The sequence below is a fragment of the Mauremys mutica genome, chromosome 6, assembly GCF_020497125.1.
Source record: "Mauremys mutica isolate MM-2020 ecotype Southern chromosome 6, ASM2049712v1, whole genome shotgun sequence".
NCBI lineage: Eukaryota > Metazoa > Chordata > Testudines > Geoemydidae > Mauremys > Mauremys mutica.
The window spans coordinates 101,685,689-101,707,480 of record NC_059077.1 but is presented as its reverse complement, the minus strand read 5'-3'; the positions used below and the strand labels follow the sequence as shown (position 1 = coordinate 101,707,480).

The 21,792-nt window shown below is 42.0% G+C and overlaps 1 long non-coding RNA gene across 1 annotated transcript; it reads right to left on the bottom strand.

Annotated features, from left to right (window-relative positions):
* Positions 1 to 209: 209 nt before the first annotated feature.
* LOC123373211 lies at positions 210 to 15,869 on the bottom strand. Its single transcript, XR_006580616.1, has 4 exons — positions 15,800 to 15,869; positions 13,718 to 13,813; positions 12,973 to 13,166; positions 210 to 266 (listed from the first exon to the last, which is right to left on the bottom strand). It is a non-coding gene; the product is annotated as an uncharacterized LOC123373211 (long non-coding RNA).
* Between the last annotated feature and the right edge of the window lie 5,923 nt (positions 15,870 to 21,792).

The window sequence follows — 21,792 nt, the reverse complement described above, 5'->3', positions numbered from 1 at the left end:
GAATGTTTCCCAGATGGAAACACAAGTGCACCAGCATTTCCTGCCTTTATATACTGTGTTTTCATTTGCTCTCCTTTGAGAAGCTCCTTCTATCCGATCTCACAGAGCGGGAGAGGATGTGTTGATTTCCAGTTTATTGTAACGCACAGTAGTTTAGCACGAGCCGTCAGAATTTGCAGTAGTCTAGGCTGCTGTTTGCTGCAGTGTGTGGTATCTGTTCGAAGTCCAGACCTCTGAAAGGATCCCCAAGAGTGCTAGAGCTGGGACTGTTTGGATATCAAAGTCCAAATTAAAAATTTATTCCACTGTTTGAAAAATATCTGACCAAATCTTGGTATGGATTAAATCTCCCTTGCCTCGCAAGCATTGCCAATTGAGAAATGAGTATTTATTTCTAAAGAGAAAAAAGGCCCAAATTGCTGTGTAAACTGATGCAGGTCAGATGTTTGATTCCTAAATCATCACTGGAAAAGAGACCTGCTAGACCTCTCAGGGAGGCTACAAAGCTCCTGGCCTTTTTTTTTTCCTACCACCTAAGTCAATCTCCTCTTCACACCACACAGTAGATCAATCCTCCAGTTATTACAGTATAAGGAGAACCGCCCCACTGGGAAATCAGTATGCGAGAAGGCAACCCCAGGACCCCTCCGGCATTGAACTGCACTGTTGGCACTCAAAAAATGCAGCATGTCTAGTAATAATGAGTGTAGTGCATGTAGCTATGTAACTGTTCTGATTTCAATTTCTGTGTCTTGCACCTTACAATTATTAGGATCCTACTATCTGCAGAAGTCAGCTACCATTTTGTGACAAAGAGCTGATGCTGCATGTTACAGAGCAGTCATATGGGGCTCTCTCAGGAAGACTTTATTTTCGTTCTTTCCCCCCCCCTGCAATATAAAATAAAAGTCAATCACAATGTATTGACATAACATAAGAATGACTTGGCAGCATTACCCAAATGGGGATTTATTGAGATCAGAAGGACGTTTCATTTGCCTCAGCCTTGTGTGGAGCAGTCACTCTGTGATTATGTTCTTCCCCTTGTGTTCTTACCCTTTTTGGGGAAAGTTATTAAAAAAGTAGTAGGAAAAAAGCTTCAGCAAGACCAACCTTTCATCAATCTCAAGGAAGCCTCCCATTCATATGCCCTTAAGAACATAAGAACGGCCGTACTGGGTCAGACCAAAGGTCCATCTAGCCCAGTATCTGTCTACCGACAGTGGCCAATGCCAGGTGCCCCAGAGGGAGTGAACCTAACAGGCAATGATCAAGTGATCTCTCTCCTGCCATCCATCTCCACCCTCTGACGAACAGAGGCTAGGGACACCATTGTTACCCATCCTGGCTAATAGCCATTTATGGACTTAGCCACCATGAATTTATCCAGTTCCCTTTTAAACATTGTTATAGTCCTAGCCTTCACAACCTCCTCAGGTAAGGAGTTCCACAAGTTGACTGTGCGCTGCGTGAAGAAGAACTTCCTTTTATTTGTTTTAAACCTGTTGCCTATTAATTTCATTTGGTGACCTCTAGTTCTTGTATTATGGGAATAAGTAAATAACTTTTCCTTATCCACTTTCTCCACATCACTCATGATTTTATATACCTCTATCATATCCCCCCCCCTTAGTCTTCTCTTTTCCAAGCTGAAGATTCCTAGCCTCTTTAATCTTTCCTCATATGGGACCCTCTCCAAACCCCTAATCATTTTAGTTGCCCTTTTCTGAACCTTTTCTAGTGCTAGAATATCTTTTTTGAGGTGAGGAGACCACATCTGTACACAGTATTCGAGATGTGGGGGTACCATGGATTTATATAAGGGCAATAATATATTCTCAGTCTTATTCTCTATCCCCTTTTTAATGATTCCTAACATCCTGTTTGCTTTTTTGACCGCCACTGCACACTGCGTGGACATCTTCAGAGAACTATCCATGATGACTTCAAGATCTTTTTCCTGACTCGTTGTAGCTAAATTAGCCCCCATCATATTGTATGTATAGTTGGGGTTATTTTTTCCAATGTGCATTACTTTACATTTATCTACATTAAATTTCATTTGCCATTTTGTTGCCCAATCGCTTAGTTTTGTGAGATCTTTTTGAAGTTCTTCACAATCTGCTTTGGTCTTAACTATCTTGAGTAGTTTAGTATCATCTGCAAACTTTGCCACCTCACTGTTTACCCCTTTCTCCAGATCATTTATGAATAAATTGAATAGGATTGGTCCTAGGACTGACCCTTGGGGAACACCACTAGTTACCCCTCTCCATTCTGAGAATTTACCATTAATTCCTACCCTTTGTTCCCTGTCTTTTAACCAGTTCTCAGTCCATGAAAGGACCTTCCCTTTTATCCCATGACAGCTTAATTTACATAACAGCCTTTGGTGAGGGACCTTGTCAAAGGCTTTCTGGAAATCTAAGTACACTATGTCCACTGGATCCCCCTTGTCCACATGTTTGTTGACCCCTTCAAAGAACTCTAATAGATTAGTAAGACACGATTTCCCTTTACAGAAACCATGTTGACTATTGCTCAACAGTTTGTTTTTTTATGTGTCTGACAATTTTATTCTTAACTATTGTTGCAACTAATTTGCCCGGTACCAACGTTAGGCTTACCGGTCTGTAATTGCCGGGATCACCTCTAGAGCCCTTTTTAAATATTGGCGTTACATTAGCTAACTTTCAGTCATTGGGTACCGAAGCCGATTTAAAAGACAGGTTACAAACCTTAGTTAATAGTTCCGCAACTTCACATTTGAGTTCTTTCAGAACTCTTGGGTGAATGCCATCTGGCCCCGGTGACTTGTTAATGTTGAGTTTATCAATTAATTCCAAAACCTCCTCTAGTGACACTTCAATCTGTGACAGTTCCTCAGATTTGTCACCTACAAAAGCCAGCTCAGGTTTGGGAATCTCCCTAACATCCTCAGCCGTGAAGACTGAAGCAAAGAATCCATTTAGTTTCTCCGCAATGACTTTATCGTCTTTAAGAGCTCCTTTTGTATTTCGATCGTCAAGGGGCCCCACTGGTGGTTTAGCAGGCTTCCTGCTTCTGATGTACTTAAAAAACATTTTGTTATTATCTTTGGAGTTTTTGGCTAGCCGTTCTTCAAACTCCTCTTTGGCTTTTCTTATTACACTCTTGCACTTAAGTTGGCAGTGTTTGTGCTCCTTTCTATTTGCCTCACTAGGATTTGACTTCCACTTTTTAAAGGAAGTCTTTTTATCTCTCACTGCTTCTTTTACATGGTTGTTAAGCCATGGTGGCTCTTTTTTAGTTCTTTTACTGTGTTTTAGTTCTTTTACTGTTAGATCTACCAGTGGCCTCCCAACATGTCACCTATCAAGAATAGATGGGGGTACTTAATCTGATTTCCTTCTTTCCTTTCGAAGAAAGCCAAAGAAGGGTAACTCTTTCATCACCCAAAGGCTTACATGGGCAGACTCCCCACAGGATCAATCCTATCCCCTCTTCTATGTCAGATTACTACGAGAAATTGTAAAAGTTCAAATGTCAACAATAGGCTGATGACACAGTCCTCCAGCTTCCTTTCTCCTTGGGAACAAACAGTGCAGTGATCCAGCCACATGGCTGGTTCAGACAAAGCTGCCAAACGTGCAGTTGCAAAGGACCTAGCTGATGCTATCATGATGGTTATTGCTTATACTTCAGTGCCGTGTGGTGTTTACTACAAGCTGCTGCAACCTTTGTGAGCTCTATAATAATGTGACACCCCTAGAGTATGAGCATGCCACCTTTTTATTAAAGCTCTGGCTGAGACACGTTGCCACCTCTTGCTCCTATTTAACATGAAACATCCATCCACAGTTCTCCTGATAGTAGGGTTACCATATTTGAACATTCAAAAGAGAGGACACTCTGGGGGGCGGGAGAGTATTTGCACCAGTATCTACCAACTTGCGTTGTATTAATGTGTTATTATACTGCTATATATATGCTGTGTGCTACATTTCGTCTATATTAAGTATATATAAGAAAAAGTGATATGGCCTCCTCACTCTCCCACCCGCTGCTGGCTTCCTCACCGATCGCCTCTTCACCGCCCCCAACCCATCGCTGGCTCCCTGCTTGCCTCTTCACCCTCCCTGCCTGCCACTTGCCTCCTCACTCCCCGCCTGCCAGCCAGCCACTGGCTCCCTCGCTGCTCGCCTCTTCGCCGCTACCCCCTGCTCGCCTACTCATCCCCACACCCACTGCTGGCTCACCGCTCGCCTCTTCACTCCACTCTGCTCACCAACTCACCCCTCCTGCTGCAGGTCCCTCTGGCTCCTAGGATCAGGGGCAGCCGAGGGGGTCTCCATGCGTTATGTCCACCACAAGCACAAGCTCCATGGCTCTCATTGGCTGGGAAGAGCACCAATGGGAGCTGCCAGAGCCACGGAGTGGGGCTTGCAGGCGCCGGCAGCATGAAGTGAGCCCTCCTTCCTGCCCTGACTCAACCCTAAGAGCCAGAGGGACCTGCTGAGGGGTGAGATGGGGAGTTCTGGCAGTGCTTACCTGGGGCGGCTCCGCCCTCGCAGCTCTGATTGGGCAGGAGGGAGCCAGTGCAGCACGCGGAGACCCCCTCCACTTCTGTGCCTAGGGGCTGCCCACACTGCAGGCTCCTGCCAGTGATTGGGCACCGGGAGCTTCCCCAGGAAGTGTCGCCAGCCCCAGGACTTTGGTGCATGCGGTGAGGTGAGCAGTCCCTGATATTGGGACAAAGGGCATCCTAACTGATGTGGCAAAATCCCAGATGTTTTTAGATATTTAAAAATTCCTCCCAGATGGCGATTTAAAAACCAAAAAGCCAGACACGTCCGGGAAAATATGGACGTAATATGGACGTATGGTAACCCTACCTGGTAGCCTCAGGAAACAGATGCATCAGTTATGGACTGGTGGGGACTGAACCACTTACCCTTCCCTGTTTTGCATGGGATTGGCGTTTGCAGCAGGTGGAAGGAGTAGGTCACAAGCTGAATCTTGAGGTTTGCAAATGTGAGTCCTAATTAAATGGCTTTTCAGGGGCCCCACATATTTTGGAATTGATCAGTCCATCTGCCCAAGTATCTAAATGAAACACTTGGTTGAAGGGTAGCTGGCTAAAGCTGTAAACAGCTATGACTAAGCTCATGCAGGCAGGGAGAAGAAAGTAAATCTTAGGCTAGTGCAATAGTTTATGGTTGCTATTGTTGTGCGAAAAGTACTAGGTATATTCACTGCAAGGAAGAATTGCCTTTGTTTGGGATCTTAAGGATAGCTCCACTCCCCGTTGAGCATGCCCCACTCTTCCCGGCTGCACAAGATTTTTGACGATAAGACTTGCAGCTTCTCCCAAGCTGTTGGTTATTTCTTGGGAGCACCTGGGATCTTAAAAACTCATTACTTTGACTTCTTTTTCAGAGGAGGAAAGAGAAGTCATTATCCACTTGAAAAGCTGGAGGAAGCCTTGACTTTTCCACTTAACCTTCTCCTCTTTGCAATGGTGCCAGAGTGTGTTGCATCACTGGTCAGAGGTACTAAATTAAGCAAGTAATGAAAAATAAGTTAGGAACTCCCTATGTTGCATCCTGTACAGACATCCATTCCATTCCGTTCAGCACTGTCTGACCCCTGAGGGGGGAGAGTTATAACTCAGATGGGGGCTAGGGAAGGAAGAGGGGCAATCCTTTCTATGCCTTCTTACTTCTCGGTAGTGCAGTGGCATGTGAAAGTGCAGAAGAGCATGATTTTCTAGGGACATTGTAGTTTTACTGTTTGGTCGACTGGTTTGTTGTTGTCCTGTGAAATATTAGGTACTGGTCACTGATTCTGGACTTGCAGGATGTATAATGGTTTTTTCCATGCACACAAAGCAGGCGTGTATACTCTTGGTAACAATGGCTTTTATTTTTAGATGAAGAGAAGCATAAAAGAGCAAAAGTAAAGTCTCCAGGCGAGAGAGCACACAGAGTGTGTCACCACTGACAATTTGTACTGAGCCCTGCACACCTGCAGAGTGCTTAGAAATTTAAATGTGCACTACACAGGAAACAAAAGGGACTGACTGTTTCACACACCTCTGGATGGATAAATAGACTAGTGGGGGAGCAAAATTTCTTTAAAATGTTTTGATGTTGCTCTACTGTCAGGAATTTTCCCAGTTACTGTGCAAGGCTCAGAGAATCTACAAAAACGAGTAACCCAAGGTTTACCAAGCAGACAGGCTTTGCAATCATACTAGTATCCTAGTCCTGTTCTTTTTAGCATAGCTGTCAAGTGTGACTGCCAGTGAGGGATCATGGGCCAGTTTCTGATCTCAGTTACACCCCTGTAAATCCAGGGTAAGCCCATTGATTCCAGAATCTGGACCCAAATCCAAATCTGGGGTCTGATTCCAATTTCACACTGTTTCAGATGGGCAAATTCTTTTGACATCAGTGGAGCGTGTCTTGATTTATACTAGTGTGAGTGATAGCAGAATCAGGCCTGTATAATCTGGGGTGAACAGCTGATAATGAATTAGAATCATCCTGAAGCAAGGCCCAAGCACCAGCCTGAACTGTTCTGAAATTTAGGATAAATGTAGTCTCTTTCTCTACCTACCAACAGTCTCCCATCCCCGGTCCCACTCAGTTTATTTTTGACTCTACAAAATCCCTGGTGAGATTTTGGCAGGTCAGATGTTAGGCTGGATGCTCCCTTCAGTTTTTACATAAAAGGCTTAGGGTATGCAAAACATTATGAGGTACATCTGACCTCCTCTAAGGGATCCCTCTAGGACATCATGGACTATAATCAGGGCTGATGAGTAAGGTGGTATTAAACTTTCTTACACCTCTCTCCCAATGTATGAAGGAGTCTACCTGGATGTAACACATGCAGAGGAGCTGGAAGAAATCCCCAATCCTACTTTACCTTATATCATCTTCCAGCTCCTCAGTGTGTAAGTTAAACCAAGCTATACTCCCTTACACATCAGTAGAGTGGGGGCAAAGGACTCTGAAAGAGCTTAACTGAGTCTTACACACAGCACCCTATATAACACCGCTGATTTGGCCCTCTGGATCTAGTCTGGGAAGATCAGCCCAAGAGTTGATTGTATTTGGATAAGGAGAGCAGAAGAATCATGTAGCAAGTCAAAGAAAGGGGTGGAGGAGGATGAAGAATCTAGAGTTCTCTTGGGGATATGAAGGAGGAAAAAGGCTGGGTCACAAGGGTAAGACATAGAGGAGGGAGAAGACCTCTCTGAGGTCAGATATATTCTGATGAGTTTGAATAAGGCTCTACACTCTTGAAGGTATTTTCTAAACTTCCTAATCTTGTTACATTTTCCCATCACTAGTCCCAAGGTGAAGTGATTTATGAATATACATATCCACACTGTTCAGTGTGAGCATCTTGATAAGGTAAATATATCACACAGCGGGAGCCTCTACTGCATACCACCCTTGTTCCTTAGAGAAAAATTCAGTGGTGTGGGCCCCAGCAATCCCTCTCTGGCACATACAGGTTGTGCAGTTTAGTTCTTCATTAAAAAAGCCCCACTGAGATGTTTAAACACAGATTTCCCTGTAAGAGTGAATACACTGAATTTCCCTCCATCCAATACTCTTCCATTTAATTGGTATAAAGCAGTTTCCCCTTGGCTACATACTCCCTTGAAATTGCACAAGAAGCCTCGCTAAAAAGCCATAGGTAAATATTTTACATAGTGGATTAGGAGCACAGCTGTCATTAACCAGAACCGGAATTGCGCAGTTGATTTACCCCTCTCACCGTGCTGGAAATGTACCCAATGGAATGCAAAGACCTGGCTCCCAAGTGCCACCTTATGAAGAAGGTGTAGTACAATTTCATTTAATATCGTGTATGTTTCCATTAGCATGAATCAATTGCTCTCCATCCTCAGTTTAAGACTCTCTGTTTCTCTAGATTACAATTCTGTTTCCAAGCGTCTGCCAATCCTCACTAGTCCTTCCATACAAACCTGCAATGTTTCAATTATATAAGATACAGCACCTTGGCTTTCATTTTGTTTATACCTTGTATTCATAATTACAGATGTGCTGGAGGTGAAGTGCCTTTCTCTACCATTGCCAAGAAAATGGACCTCTGTACTCTATAGGGAAAGCCCAGACCACTGTTAATTTGTGACCTAAGATATGTCATGGGAGCTGGTGGCCAGTGTTGTCTGAAAATTGTGCAGCTGAAACGAGAGAGTCAAAATGATTCATTTTGACTTTTTCCCATCAAAAATGTCACTGACATCAACAGGTTCCTACAAAACATTTTGATTTTGACAAAACTGCATTTTTGATGGAAATCTGTGCTGCTGAAAATTTTTCAATCAGCTTTGTTCACAACACAGCAGCTATAAAAGTCTGTCTATGACCAGCCTTCAACATGTAAATCTGTGCTTCCTCCTAACTGATCCTGTCTTTTGTTTTGAGTTCTTTGCTAATAAGTAATGAAAACCTTACAGCCTTACAGCTTGTTTTGTGGTTGCAATTACGTAAGCATTATTAATAAAGAAACAATGTCAAAACTGTGTGAAACCAAACACACATTTAACCACTTGCAATAAACAGATATAAAACAACAGATGTCTCAGTTTTTGTTCTCTAATGATTTCATCCCTTGTTAAAAATAAATGTCTAGTTTAAAAAAGAAAAGGGCTTTTCTCCGCTCTTACAAATTAATTGAATCCAGAGTCTGGTACTGCAACTAAGGACTTATTTTTTTAAGTTTACTGCAAAGTAAGCCAAGAATTCAAGGTAGTAAATGGAGTAGCACTTATTTACGCCAGATGAAGCCCTGGCCCCTAATATCAATCTGTGGTGGGGCCAAGATACCACATTTGTATCCAGATCCAATCTTCCTCAAAGTTTGGGGAAAAGAGGTGATTTTCCATCTGAGGTTTTTGGTTCAGCCCATTATACTGATACAAGCAATTTACAAAATTTGGATCAGAACTTTACGAAGGCACAGTGAGGTCTTTTAAGTCTGGAGTTTTGGTTTGAACCCATCTTTTATACCAATAACTGTGTAACTAAAATGAATCTAACCAATGACATAATAACTAGTGATGGGGGGGGCAGCCTCAAAGAGGCAGCGTTTGGGTTCATGCAAACATCCAAAGTGCAGATGATTATCTGAAGGCTGTGCTGCAAATAGTGGCAGAGCTAATAGGAGGTGGGGGACGGTAGGGGAGGGAGTGACCACCTCCCCCCTGCAGCAGCTTTTAAGTGCATGTGTGGCACCTTTCCAAGCATATTATGCAATTGACAAAAGGAGGTGCCTGACTTGGATTTTCACAACCAAGTGCTAGTTAGTGAACCTGCCTGCACTCACTTGGCAGTGGTAGCTCCTGTCCTGCAGACTGGGCTCAGCTCCCTGCTCCGGGCACCACAGCATGAAGAGGGGAGCTGGACCCAGCCCCACGGGACTGGAGCTGCTGCTGCCAGGTGAGTGGAGCTCCTGCTGCCAGGCTTGCTCTCTTGACTCTTGCCCATTGTCCTCCCAAGTCCACCAATGGCTGGAAATCTTACTATGCAATATTATTTTAATACGCTTTCCTGCAAGATTCCATACATTTCTTGGTTCCACTCTTGGCCAGAAATACCAGGGCACGTCCTGTGGAATCTGAGTACTTCTTATTCCAGTGCTGACAGGCAGTGTAAAGCTTACTGAAAACGGAGGGGGGAAATAAGTCAGACATTTAAAAAGATTTAGGTCTAAAAGAGGGCAAGGCTTGATGGCGCTGAGGTTAGGGAGAAGTTATTATTTAAGCAAAGCATCCTAAGTAAGAATATCAGGCATTCACTGAAAAGAGTCTCTGACATTAGCTCCACAATATCATAGAAGTTCAATACATTTTTGATTTACCTAAAGGGTAAAATATAGTCTTCTGTCTACAACTAGAAAACCATTTTGTAAGTCATCTTATTTATTGGCCCCTATTGTCAAACAACAAAACATCCAATAATTGAAGCAGGTGTTCAAAGTATTGCAATTTCCTGCTTTTTTTTAACTTTAAAAAAAGAACCCTCATAGTGACTACATGTTAATATTGTCATCTTGGAGCAGATTTTAGCTACTGTTTCTTTGCCTGTGCTGAATATGATGTGTCCCTGTTTAAAATGGCATTATCCTCAATGGGCCAAAAGGTTATAGGTTTGAGTTCCCCACCAGGGACTTGGCTCAGACGTACTGCCAATATTATCGTATAGTGAAGGGGTTGGGGTGTTTAGAAAAGAAACTAAACTCAAAACTCTCATGCCCAACTCTGGTTCAGGTAGAAGCTGAAGACCACACAGCAAATATATATATTTATAAATATAGATTATATACATATAAAATAATCCCCGTCTCTTTGCCAACATTACATGCTCTGGAACACACTAATGTTCAAGGTTATGTGTGAGCAAGATGGCTGCCATGTTCACCTGACTGTAGTCACTTCATTGTCAATACATGACCAGCACTACTCACTATTTTAATGCATTTTATGAGTATGAAAGATGCTAATAAAACCAAATTCTAGTGTGTTCTACCTGGCACATTTAAAACATTGCTATGGAAACACATAGAATAGGCCAGAAGTACCAAGAGCTTTTCCCCCCATGCAGCCACTATTAAACGCAGAATAAGTCTGCACACTGTGCAAAGACCCTCACATTCATACTTACACTATTAAATCCCAGGTACTACCACTCTTTTCTCTGCTTAGTTAATTTATAACACTTGCTTCACTGCAAAGCTGAATTTTCATCATTTGGTTTGGGACTAAAGGTCAAAGTTTAAATCTATATTTAATACCACTTCTTGAAACTGGATTTGTGGGTCCCTTTATGTGGATATTACCTATCTTAAGGGATTTCATATGAAAAAAAACCCCCAACCCTTGAAAGCCCAGCAACTGAGACTGACCTTGTCCTTTAACCTTCAGCAAACATGTAAATAGGTGGTTGTTGTGCTTCTGTTTTTCAAACATTGTAATTATACTTCCAAAAATATTCCTTGACAGCATGTATTGTGTTGCGCGAAGGCATGCAAATGACTTTGATCTAAGAAACTTTGATCTTTGACAATGGCCTACAGGGCAAAGGTTAAAATAACACGCTTTGTTGTCCTGTTTGCAACAATTTATTTTGAAGCTTTATGCCTTCAGCTAACGTGATCTACTGTAATATTTTTAATATGCAAATCTCAGGGTCTTTGATTGTCATAGCAAAGGGCAAAGTTCACAGGTTTACTTACTTTGGTATTTGATGAAGTTTTTGTAGACACCATTAATAAAAAATTCTGCTTGTATTTTTTGCGTGTCTGTGTGTGTGGGCGCAGACAGATGTGTGCACTTGTGCAGACATGGAAGGTAGCTGGATATCTGCAGCATTATGAAAGAAAATTTGAGTTTTGTCTACACAGCCATTTGTATGTGCAAAACAGGAGACTCAGCATGAGAAACCAGGCTGGAAAATTCGGGCTCTGTAATTCTACTGGGTGACAGTTATTTTATAATATGTTTCAAGTTTATTAAAAATCAGTCAAAAATAAAAAGCCGTATTAATTATTATAAAGGATGTCCGGTTCAAGGAGACTAGACCTTGGAATGGATGACATATTTTTATATTACCTTTTACATAAACATTTTAAGTGTGCTGAAAGAATTTACTGAGATATTATAGTATGAAAATACCAGGGACTTGGCCTGCCTTAGCAAAGGGGAAAGTTCGCATTTATTTGACGCTAAATGCTGGCAGCCATGCGGACATGGTTGCAGGACAGAGTGCTTAATTTGGTATCTGATGAACATGCTTCAGGCCTGCAAGATACACAACAGTAGAATCACATGCTCATGGGTGGTGGGGTCTCATGCGGAAGGGGCAGGACCATGGGGCTAGCCTCCCCGAAGTGAGTGGGGGTGGGGTCCACCTGCGGCCTATGTGCTGTGCTATCAATTTGCAGTATTCTAGTTTACATGTAGCTAAAGAACCACGGCTGTTTCATACATCAGAGAGTAAACAAACAAAGCGAACAACTCCCCCACCCCGTCCCTGTAGGACCCTAATTATCCTATCTCTGGCCACATGTAACTCCCATTAACTTCAGTGAGTCTTCTGCTGTTGCAACTATTGGGCCAATCAAACCTCAGAGCAAATTCAGTTGTGACATGAGTAGTGGCCTAAAATGAACTCGGAGTGTAAGCTGATCAGAAAAAATATGTAAATAGTAAAGTAATGCAGCCCACATTGATTTGCCCTACACCCTACTTTATCTAGCATCCTCCTAGTTGCTTATTATACTACTGACCTTTCTTCCCTTTCAGCATGTAAGCTGCACACACTGAATGCCAAATCAATGCAAATCTTTTACCCTGGCACAACCATTTTCTGACCAGTTTACATCAACATTTATGTTCACTGCTGAATTTGGCCAAGAGACACCTATGGGAAATGCACCTGCTTACCCCAGGTATGGACTTGGCCCTGTGTTTTTAACCTATTTTTTCTCTTTTTGATAGCTGGATGCCGCTAACAGGAACCCTTTGTAGTAGAGAGCCCTTCCCTACAAACTCCAATGGAAAAAATCCAAGTTACCTCCTACATACTTTAAAATAACACTTTCTAATGATTCCTGATGATGTTGACACATTTACAATGTTGATTTAAGGAGAATGGGGAGCGTAGTTCTGCCTGACACCAGGGATATAAAGTTATTGGCCTGCTGTTTAGCCACACTGAAATGAGCGTCAATAGTGCCAAAATGCTAGGTATTCATAACTTAGACAACAGGCAAAATAGCCTCTGAGGGAGTGAGAACCCCTTTTGAAGGCTCCCTCTTACTGCTCCTCCAAGACTGGATTGAACTGGGTAGTGGGTACGGCATACTGTAGTTATTAATATATTTGGCTTTACAGTGCCTGAACTTTTTGTGAACCATTTTAGCACAACTTTAGATTCTGTACCATAATACCTGCTAAAGATTTTTCTTTCTTCCTTCCTTCCTTATTCTGGGCTGGATCTAATCTGACTGTAAATGTTTGTCAGTCTTCAGATGTTCTACGTTCTTGATAACGTGGTCTGACATGATCCTGATTTTTTTCAATATCTCTTTTTTCCACCCTGGGGAAATTTAGATCTGTTTCTGGCATGTGGTCTCCCATCTTCCTTTGTGAACACAGAAGGAAAAAAATCATTTCTTTTTTTTTTAAACAAAGCCTTCTTCTGTCAATAAATTACTTCTGCCATCTTTTAAAGGCCCTATTGTCTCTTTCACTGACACCCATGTTTCTTATGCACTGGAAAAATTCCATTTAAATTATAATTTCAGTGGTAAATTCTTTCCATTCTTCACCTTTGTTCTTTTAATTTTGTTTTTGCACTTCCGTGCTATTCTTTCTCCAGCTCATTTTAGATTCAATATTTTAAACTTTTCATGTATCCTTTCCTCACCTCTGGTTACTTTGTCTTTTTCCCTTCCTTGCTCTTTATTAAATGTTGGCAATTCAGTAGGTGGCATTCTTACCCCTGAGTCAGTGCTGAATCATGGCCCCAGAATGAAGTCAGGAGGGCACTGTGACACCTTTCAGATGAGATGGGAAACTGGGGTTCTGACCGCTTGTGCTCATTAAAAATCTCATGATACATTCTGCAAGAATAGGTGTGTTAACTCCTGTCTCCCAGCCAAATTCCAGACTGAGTGATTACAGTCTGCTTACCTAAATTCTCTTTGTAGTTTCAATTGGATATATTAATCTTTACTGCGGATCCTAATCTGTTATTCATCGGCCGTTAAATAGGTGCCATATTCTATCCTAAAAGCAACAGGATGAAGAGATTTTTGTATATATGGTCTGTATATTGGTTTTTCTACTTCATTTTTAAAACACTTTAGGATGAAAGGCACTAATTGTAAGTTATTGTTTTTTGCTTTGTACCAATGATTCATTGCTAGAATTCATACATAACCCTTGCACACCCATTAATTTACTTGTAGACACTTTCCATTTCTCCTTCTCCCTTGCCCATGGTTGCTGTACCTCAGCACTTCTTGTATTCTTTCAAATTTTGTGCACTGTTGACATTTGCCATCTTTACTTTGCCCTTTTCATTCTCATGGTAGTCATATTACAAACCTAACCATATTACAAACCACCATTGCTTAGCTCTCTCGTCAGACCAAAAGCTTCAGCCAGGACTTCTAATAATCCCCACTTGCATGTGCCTAGAAGGGTTAGGGCAGGCTGGTACAGAGACATAGAAGTGATGCTATTGGTCCACATAGTCAGGATAAACATATCAGGCTATTGCTGGGATCAGCTCTGTGGATTATATGAACCAGTGGGAAAACATTTCCATGAGTCCAGGCAGGTTGAAACTGAAAGTCTAATAAGAAGTCAGTTTATTAGGGTTCAACTCTCATAACAGCCTTTGTGACTTTTGCAATCTTCATTATTACCCCAAAATTAATTGATGACAGTTCCTTTTCTAAATTCCTATCATTACACAGAGCCAAGTCCCACCCTTATATGTCCCCACACATATGTCCTGTTGTGCAAATAGGGCAGAATGTGGTTCATGCTGAATGAGGAAATGGTCCTTTATCATATGGACAAATTCATTGTCCAGTTTTTGCTTTCTTTCAGTGCGCAGTCATTTAAGATGCTGAATACTTCCTTCCCTACTAGTTTACAAACCTTGCTCATGTCTCTTAATATTGCCTCATTTGGTTGCTTCTTCCATTCAGGATAGTCTAACGCAATGGTTCTCAAACGTATTTGATCACGCCAGGGCCAGCTTTATGAACTGCGGGGCCCGATTCGAATACCCGGCGGCACTTCAGGGCTTCGGCGGCGGGGGGGGGTCTGTTCCGAGTCTTCCGCGGCACCAAAGGATCCCCTGCCACTGAAATGTCACCAAAGACCCCCCTGGAGTAGACCCCCTCGCCACAGAAATGCCGCCGAAGACCCCCGGAGCGGACCGCCACCGGGTGAGTAAAAAAAATAAATTAAAAAGGCACCTAAGGCGCGGGGCCCTCTTAGGCGCGGGCGTGGGGCCTGATTCTAGGGAATCAGGAGAATTGGCCTAAAGCCGGCCCTGGATCATGCCCCCCCCTTCATTGTGTCTGTAGTAGTTTCTGCCTCCATCCCGCTACACGAGTACATAATACTGATAAAAAAAAATCAACTTGCAACTCTCACTAAATATTAGAAACAGTAAGGCATTGATTCACTCAGAGCCAAATATCCATTGTAATAAGAGCAAAAGCAAAGCTGTGATTGTGGTCCACACTTACAATGAAGCATGCACACTGCATTGTAACAAAAGAATTAACGTACAGATGGCAACGACTTTATATAATGCTGTGCAAGCTTAACCAAAGACCCCCCCCCCGGAGCAGACCCCCTCGCCACAGAAATGCCGCCGAAGACCCCCGGAGCGGACCGCCACCGGGTGAGTAAAAAAAATAAATTAAAAAGGCGCTGGGCCTTCTTAGGCGCAGGCATGAAGCAAAATCCATCAAAATGCATAGCACCATCGGGCGTCAGATGCACAGCACCATCTGAGGACTGGATATAGCTGGAAGAATCATCTTTACTAGTTATTCATTGCTATGGGTAAAATGTGTGGATATTTTCAGTCCTTATTGAAGGAGCAAGATGATATTGATGACAATCCAGAAGTCAACATCTTAGATTTGGAGAATAACCTTGCACCTTTACTCACACCTACTGCAGAATGCAGCATCAGGAAGGCCCTTTGCCACAGTACAGGATAAGATCTGTACCAGGCGTAAGTACCTGTTTTTCAGCCCTTGGTGTCTGTTTTCTGGCAAAGTTTTTACTGGGTATGGTGTAATCAGATGTTTCCCTTACATAGCTGCACTGTCTCGACTTGTTTTACATCACAAAGACTAATGTTACACTCAGTGACGTAGCCAGGTTCTAAGAGCAGGGGGAGTGAACACATAAAAAAAAGGCACCACCCACTGCGAAGCAGTGAAGAAAAAGAAGAAAAACCCAAGTCTTGCCACTGAAGACTGAAGTACCCGCTGCTGAATTACCCACCACCGAATTGCCGCCGAAGACCTGGAGTGACTGAAGCACCCGCCGCTGAATTGCCGCCAAAGACCCGGAGTGACTGAAGAAACCTGCTGCTGAAGTGAGTGCCTGAGTGCCGCTGAAGACTCAGACGTGATGGGAAGCGCCCCTGAGTGAGTGCTCAGGGGAGCAGCAGCTCCCCCTGCTCCCTCCCTAGCTACGCTACTGGCTACACTGTGTCTCATCATGTTGTTGGCAAACATGACACACAATATTGAAAATGGCACATGATAGCTAAATGATAAATGGGAATAATTATTTTTAGATCAAGAGTTTATTACTTTGACTAGCACATTATCAGGACATTGACCTACAGAGCTACATGTTAAAAGATGTTGGGCCAAATTCTGCCTTTACTTGCAACCATGCAAAATTTACAGAACTGTACTATATCGGCCGAGAGCTACATTTTTGTCCATTGGGTTATGTTTGTAAGTTGCAGACAAAATCTGTTACACCCCCCCCCTCCAAAGTAATATGGGAGAAGGTGGGACATGGCCCACATGGGGGTTAATAGGATTGTCTATTGGAGACATAACTGTGATGGGAAGGAATGGAAAATGACAATGTGGTTGAAAATGAGGATGAAAAGGTAACCCTAATCTCAATCAGACAAGGGATTTGTGAATGAAAAAGAATCCTGAAAAGACTTGTGTGCGAAACAGAGCAGCTTCAGGAAGGTCTTATCAGGAATCCAGAATTTACACAGCAGCAGAAGATAACCCAAGCTGCTGTCCATGATCTTTGAAGTTCAACTTGAAGAAAAGATCTTTAATTGATTATTTTTTAATTATGTATCTGATATACAGCATTAGACATTAGAAGATGTTCTTTCAGCAGTAGACACTTGAGTCATCTTTCCTCCATATGTTTTCTCCTTGAGCAAATGTTGTCTTTTCACCTGGTGTTCCACTGGCTTGGTTGCCTTGTTGCTAGTCTAAGAGGTTTATGTGGGTTCCTAGATACCACAGTGAGGAACATGGTATAAAAACTAGATAGATGGATAGAACCTATACAAGGGTTCAGGTGTCTGTATCTCTCTATGTTTGTACATTATAAAGGTATGCTATGTGTGCTCAACCCAGGGCTTAACTAAAGTAAGCCAGGGCTCGCACTAAAATGAGGAACTCCTTAACCTTATATCCACACCATGGCCCTGTCCCACCTTAGGGTTTCAGGAAGTTAGTGTTAATATGAATAGGGCAGTTCTCACCTTTTGCATTTATCCTTTTATTTAGACTGTTTGCAGACTCAGACAGACAGCTGGGACATTTGGTTCGCTTTTTCAAGCTTGGCTTAGCATTCATGTGGACTTAAAAAAAACCACCACCTCTATTTTTAAGGAAAGCTGTGAATTCTTTTCTTATACTGTGACTCCAGAATAGGGTGCCTGGGCAAAGTCAAAGGCCCTAAATAGTTTCAAAAGTGGCTAAGTCATTAAGCACCTAAGTTCAATTTTCAAGAAGCAATTTAGGCAATTAGGAGTATAAGTCTTATTGAAAATCAATGGGACTTAGGCTCTTAAATCATTTTGGTGCTTTTGGAAATTTTAGCCGTAGTACATCAGTCTTTACCCAGCCCGGGATAGACTGTGTGTATGTGGCAGTGGCAATTTTATCTTGATCTACTACCTGCATCTGTGGGTCTTGTCTTGTACATTGCTATTTACATTTTTTTCCTACTACAACTTGACACCACATTTCATCTGAACAAACAGAAGTTTGATATCTGCTGCTACATTGCTGTCATGTGTCAAATCACACATCCCCGTGGGAAATGGATACAACAACCACCAGAAATTCATGAAGTATCAGGAAGAAGAAATGCTGGAAACTATGATATGTGTGTGTGTGTTTAAAGTTACTTTAAAATGTAACAATAAAGTATAAAAACTTCAGGTGCTCCATAAAAATTTACTTCTTCTACCCCCAGTACCTTCTTTTGCTTAAAAGCACGTGAAAAATACAGCTGTTCTGGCTGACCTTTTGGAAGGGCTTTGTCGAAAGAGGTGACATTTTAAACATGTGGTTACTGTAGTTATTAATAAAGAATTCTGGCATAAATGTTTTCGTATGGAGGAACTATTAAAGGAATAGAGGGGAGGGTTCTGATGAATACAAAATCTGCTACCTACAGTACATTAAAAAAAAAACCCTGCTATGAAAGGCACTGCACAAGGAAGAAAAGTTAAACTGTAGAGCACATAAAAATACTGGCACAAAGGTTTGATCTCAACCATTTTTTTAGTTCATTAAAAAAATGAAGTAATTACTTTTAAAAGAGAAACATGCACAAGCACATTACCAATTTGAGGATGTATGGCATGCATATTTATAATAGTTTTTCAAGAAGGCAGGTTTAATTTATCTAGGTGTAGTTTTTAATACACTTCAGGACTATTTTTTATGACAAGTTCAAAATTCTCAACAGCTATCTTGTTGTATGACAGGTCTTTACTGCATTAGTTTCACCAGACAAGGACTGGTGGAGTAAAATTAGTCATGTATGTAAATTATGATCATGCTGAATAGTTGTATGTGCTCATTTAGGCATTTTAACAGTGTGTGATGTTATCCTCTCTGCAGGACTAATAAGCATTAGCCATAATGAGGTCAGTCAGTCAGTCAGGCATTATCATGGGATTTAATTGGGACACTGGTCTCTGCTGAAGTGAAAATTAATAACTTTTGTCAATGTTCTGGTGAAATGTTCTGTCTTATTAAACTATGAGGGTCAATTAGAAAGCATTATGTAATAAAGTCCCCGGCAGCAGAACTCAAATTGAGTTATACCACAGTCATTATTCCAGGGCGATTGCATTTGAAAATGGAAAACCAGAGTGCCATATGGAGGGTTCAGGTTATATTTACAAGCATTGCATGTTAAGGCTTTGACAAGAAGGAAACAATTAAATGTAATACTGAAATAAATCAAAGCACTGAAAGTGCCATGTCGTGCCAGGAGCTGAATACTGCCAGCACACCACTAGATGTGACTAGGCAAAATGGCACCTGTTTATAAATCTTGTTTGGTGTCCATCAGGTAGTTTCATCCCTGTGGCACTCTTGGATGATTCAAAATCTGGGGCACACCTGGAAGGTTGAGCCCTGCATGTCGACTCATATAAATAACAGTTTATTGTGTGGCGATTAAGACAAGAGATTGCTTTTATTAAAGTGCAGTTATTGTAGTACAACAAATTAAAGAACTTTAAAGCACGTTTAACAGCCTCTGATATTCCCTGTTCAGTCATGTTTTACAGTGCTTCAAATGGGCAGGATATTGTTAGGGAGATATAAAGTCTTTGCTGGTGCTGGCATGTAAAAGCAGGGCTGGCAGCCAGCGATGATACAAGGAGAGCAAGAAGGATAGAAGTACATTTTCATAGAGATGGTGACGAGCTGAGATATGTGGATTTCCCTCCTCTTAGAAGAAGGTGTACACAGTCACAGCAGAGAAGCAGCATGGTGCTGAATTGTTCTTTATACACTCCACAGACTGCCTCTGCCATTATCAAACAAAGACTGAAGGGATGTATTTTCATCTCTGTGTGGCAGGGCTTTACCAGAATTTTTCCCTCATTCATTAATATAAAGCACTGTGGTCTTTACCTGCCATATTTTCCCCATTGATTCCTTTTTACCATAACAGTAGAAAGTACCACAATGCCTCTTTCTCTGTCATTTGTATACTGGGCAATAGAACTTTGCTGAAAGTGGAACACACATGAACTGGATTTGCTTTGGTGTTAGATACAGTTAGCCAAACTGTGCCCTCAGTTGCACCCTGAAACTTCACTAAACTCAGTGGGGTTGAGGGCATAACTTAGGCCCAGTGAATATTATTCTTTCTTTTTAGATTCAGGCAACAAATAACCACATTGGAGGGAGTGGGTGGAAGATGTCATAAGAGACAATAGTCTTAATGATCTTCTAATGAAGGAAAGCCCAAGACAAATTTGGTTAGAAAAATGTATCACTGCAGTGAAACTGAATCTTCTCATGGATACAGAACCATCTTGATTCACACACAGCACCTGTTGCAAGCAGAGCATCTCAGGCTATGTCTACACTACCACAGTAAGTCGACCTAAGTTATGCAACTCCAGCCACATGAATAATGCATCTGGAGTCGATGTAGCTTAGGTTGACTTACTGCGGTGTCTACACCGTGATGGGTCGACGGGAGAAACTCTCCCCTTGACTTACCTTACTCTTCTCGTTCAGGGTGGAGTACTGGGGTCGACCAGAGAGCAATCTGTGGTCGATTTAGTGGTTCTTCACTAGACCCACTAAACTGACCTCCGGTGGATCAATCACCGGAGAGTCGATCCTGTGGTAGTGTAGATGTAGGGGAGCTTTGAATGAGGTGAACTGGACTTCTGTTTAATTTAAATCCACTTAACTGGGGCAAAGGATGGAGTTTAAAGAAAAACCATAAACCAACACAAAGACCTGGGCCCAGTTATTCTCCACTGACATCAGATTTTCAATAATGTGACTCTGTCAGCCTCATTGCAATTATTCTAGACTTACACCATTGTGAGACAAGAATAAGGCCCATTAGATTTAGGCATAGGAAGATCTTAATAGAATGAGAATGTTTTGCAATTTAGCACCATACAGCTGAGCATCTCAATTTGCTTGACAAGCACTAATGAATTAAGCCTCACAAATAGACCTGTGAGACCCTGTGCTGCAGATGAAGGTTATTAGCCAAGTTTTTTTTAAAAAAGCAACTGTAAGTTTGGGTACCTCCATTTTTGGGGTGCCCAACATAGGACACCCTAGAGAGGTCTGACCTTTTCAGAAAGAGACAAGCACCCATCCTCTGAAAATCAAGCTCCTTTAAGATTTCTCAAGTTGATACCCAAAACTGAGATACCCAAAATGATTAGTCACTTTTGAAAAATATTATCCCCATTTTACAGATGGGTAAATTGAGATACATGAAGGTACAGAGACTTGTACAAGGTCCATAGTCAAGCTGCGGCAGAGCTAGGAATACAATGCAGCTCTCCTGACTCATAGTCCTGTGCCTTAATCACAAGATTATTCTTTCTCCCTCTTCAGCTAGAGCTTCAAGTAACAAGAGCGAGCATGTCAGACTCTCTTTCTCTTTCTCTATGCCATGTATGAGTCACCTTATCTCTTTGATTTTCCTTCTTGAATGGGAGTAACTTATGTAGAATCCTGCTATTTCTGGCAGACATAGACACACATTACATACATACACAAACACACCACCACCCATATGCCGTAGTTCCAATTTAGCATTTGAAAGCAATCTGTGTTGCATTATGGTACATCTTCCCATCACAGTAGTGGTAATTCCACAGCAGTGCTAATCATAGACTATTAGGGTTAGAAGAGACTGCAGGAGGTCATCTAGTCCAATCCCCTGCTCAAAGCAGGACCAACACCAACTAAATCATCCCAGCCAGGGTTCTGTCAAGCTGGGCCTTAAAAACCTCTAAGGATGGAGATTCTACCACCTCCCTAGGTAACCTATTCCAGTGCTTCACCACCTTCCTGATGAAATAATGTTTCCTAATATCCAACCTAGACCTCCCCCACTGAAACTTGAGACCATTGCTTCTTGTTCTGTCATCTGCCACCACTGAGAACAGCCTAGCTCCATCCTCTTTGGAACCCCCCTTCAGGTAGTTGAAGGCTGCTATCAAATCCCCCCTC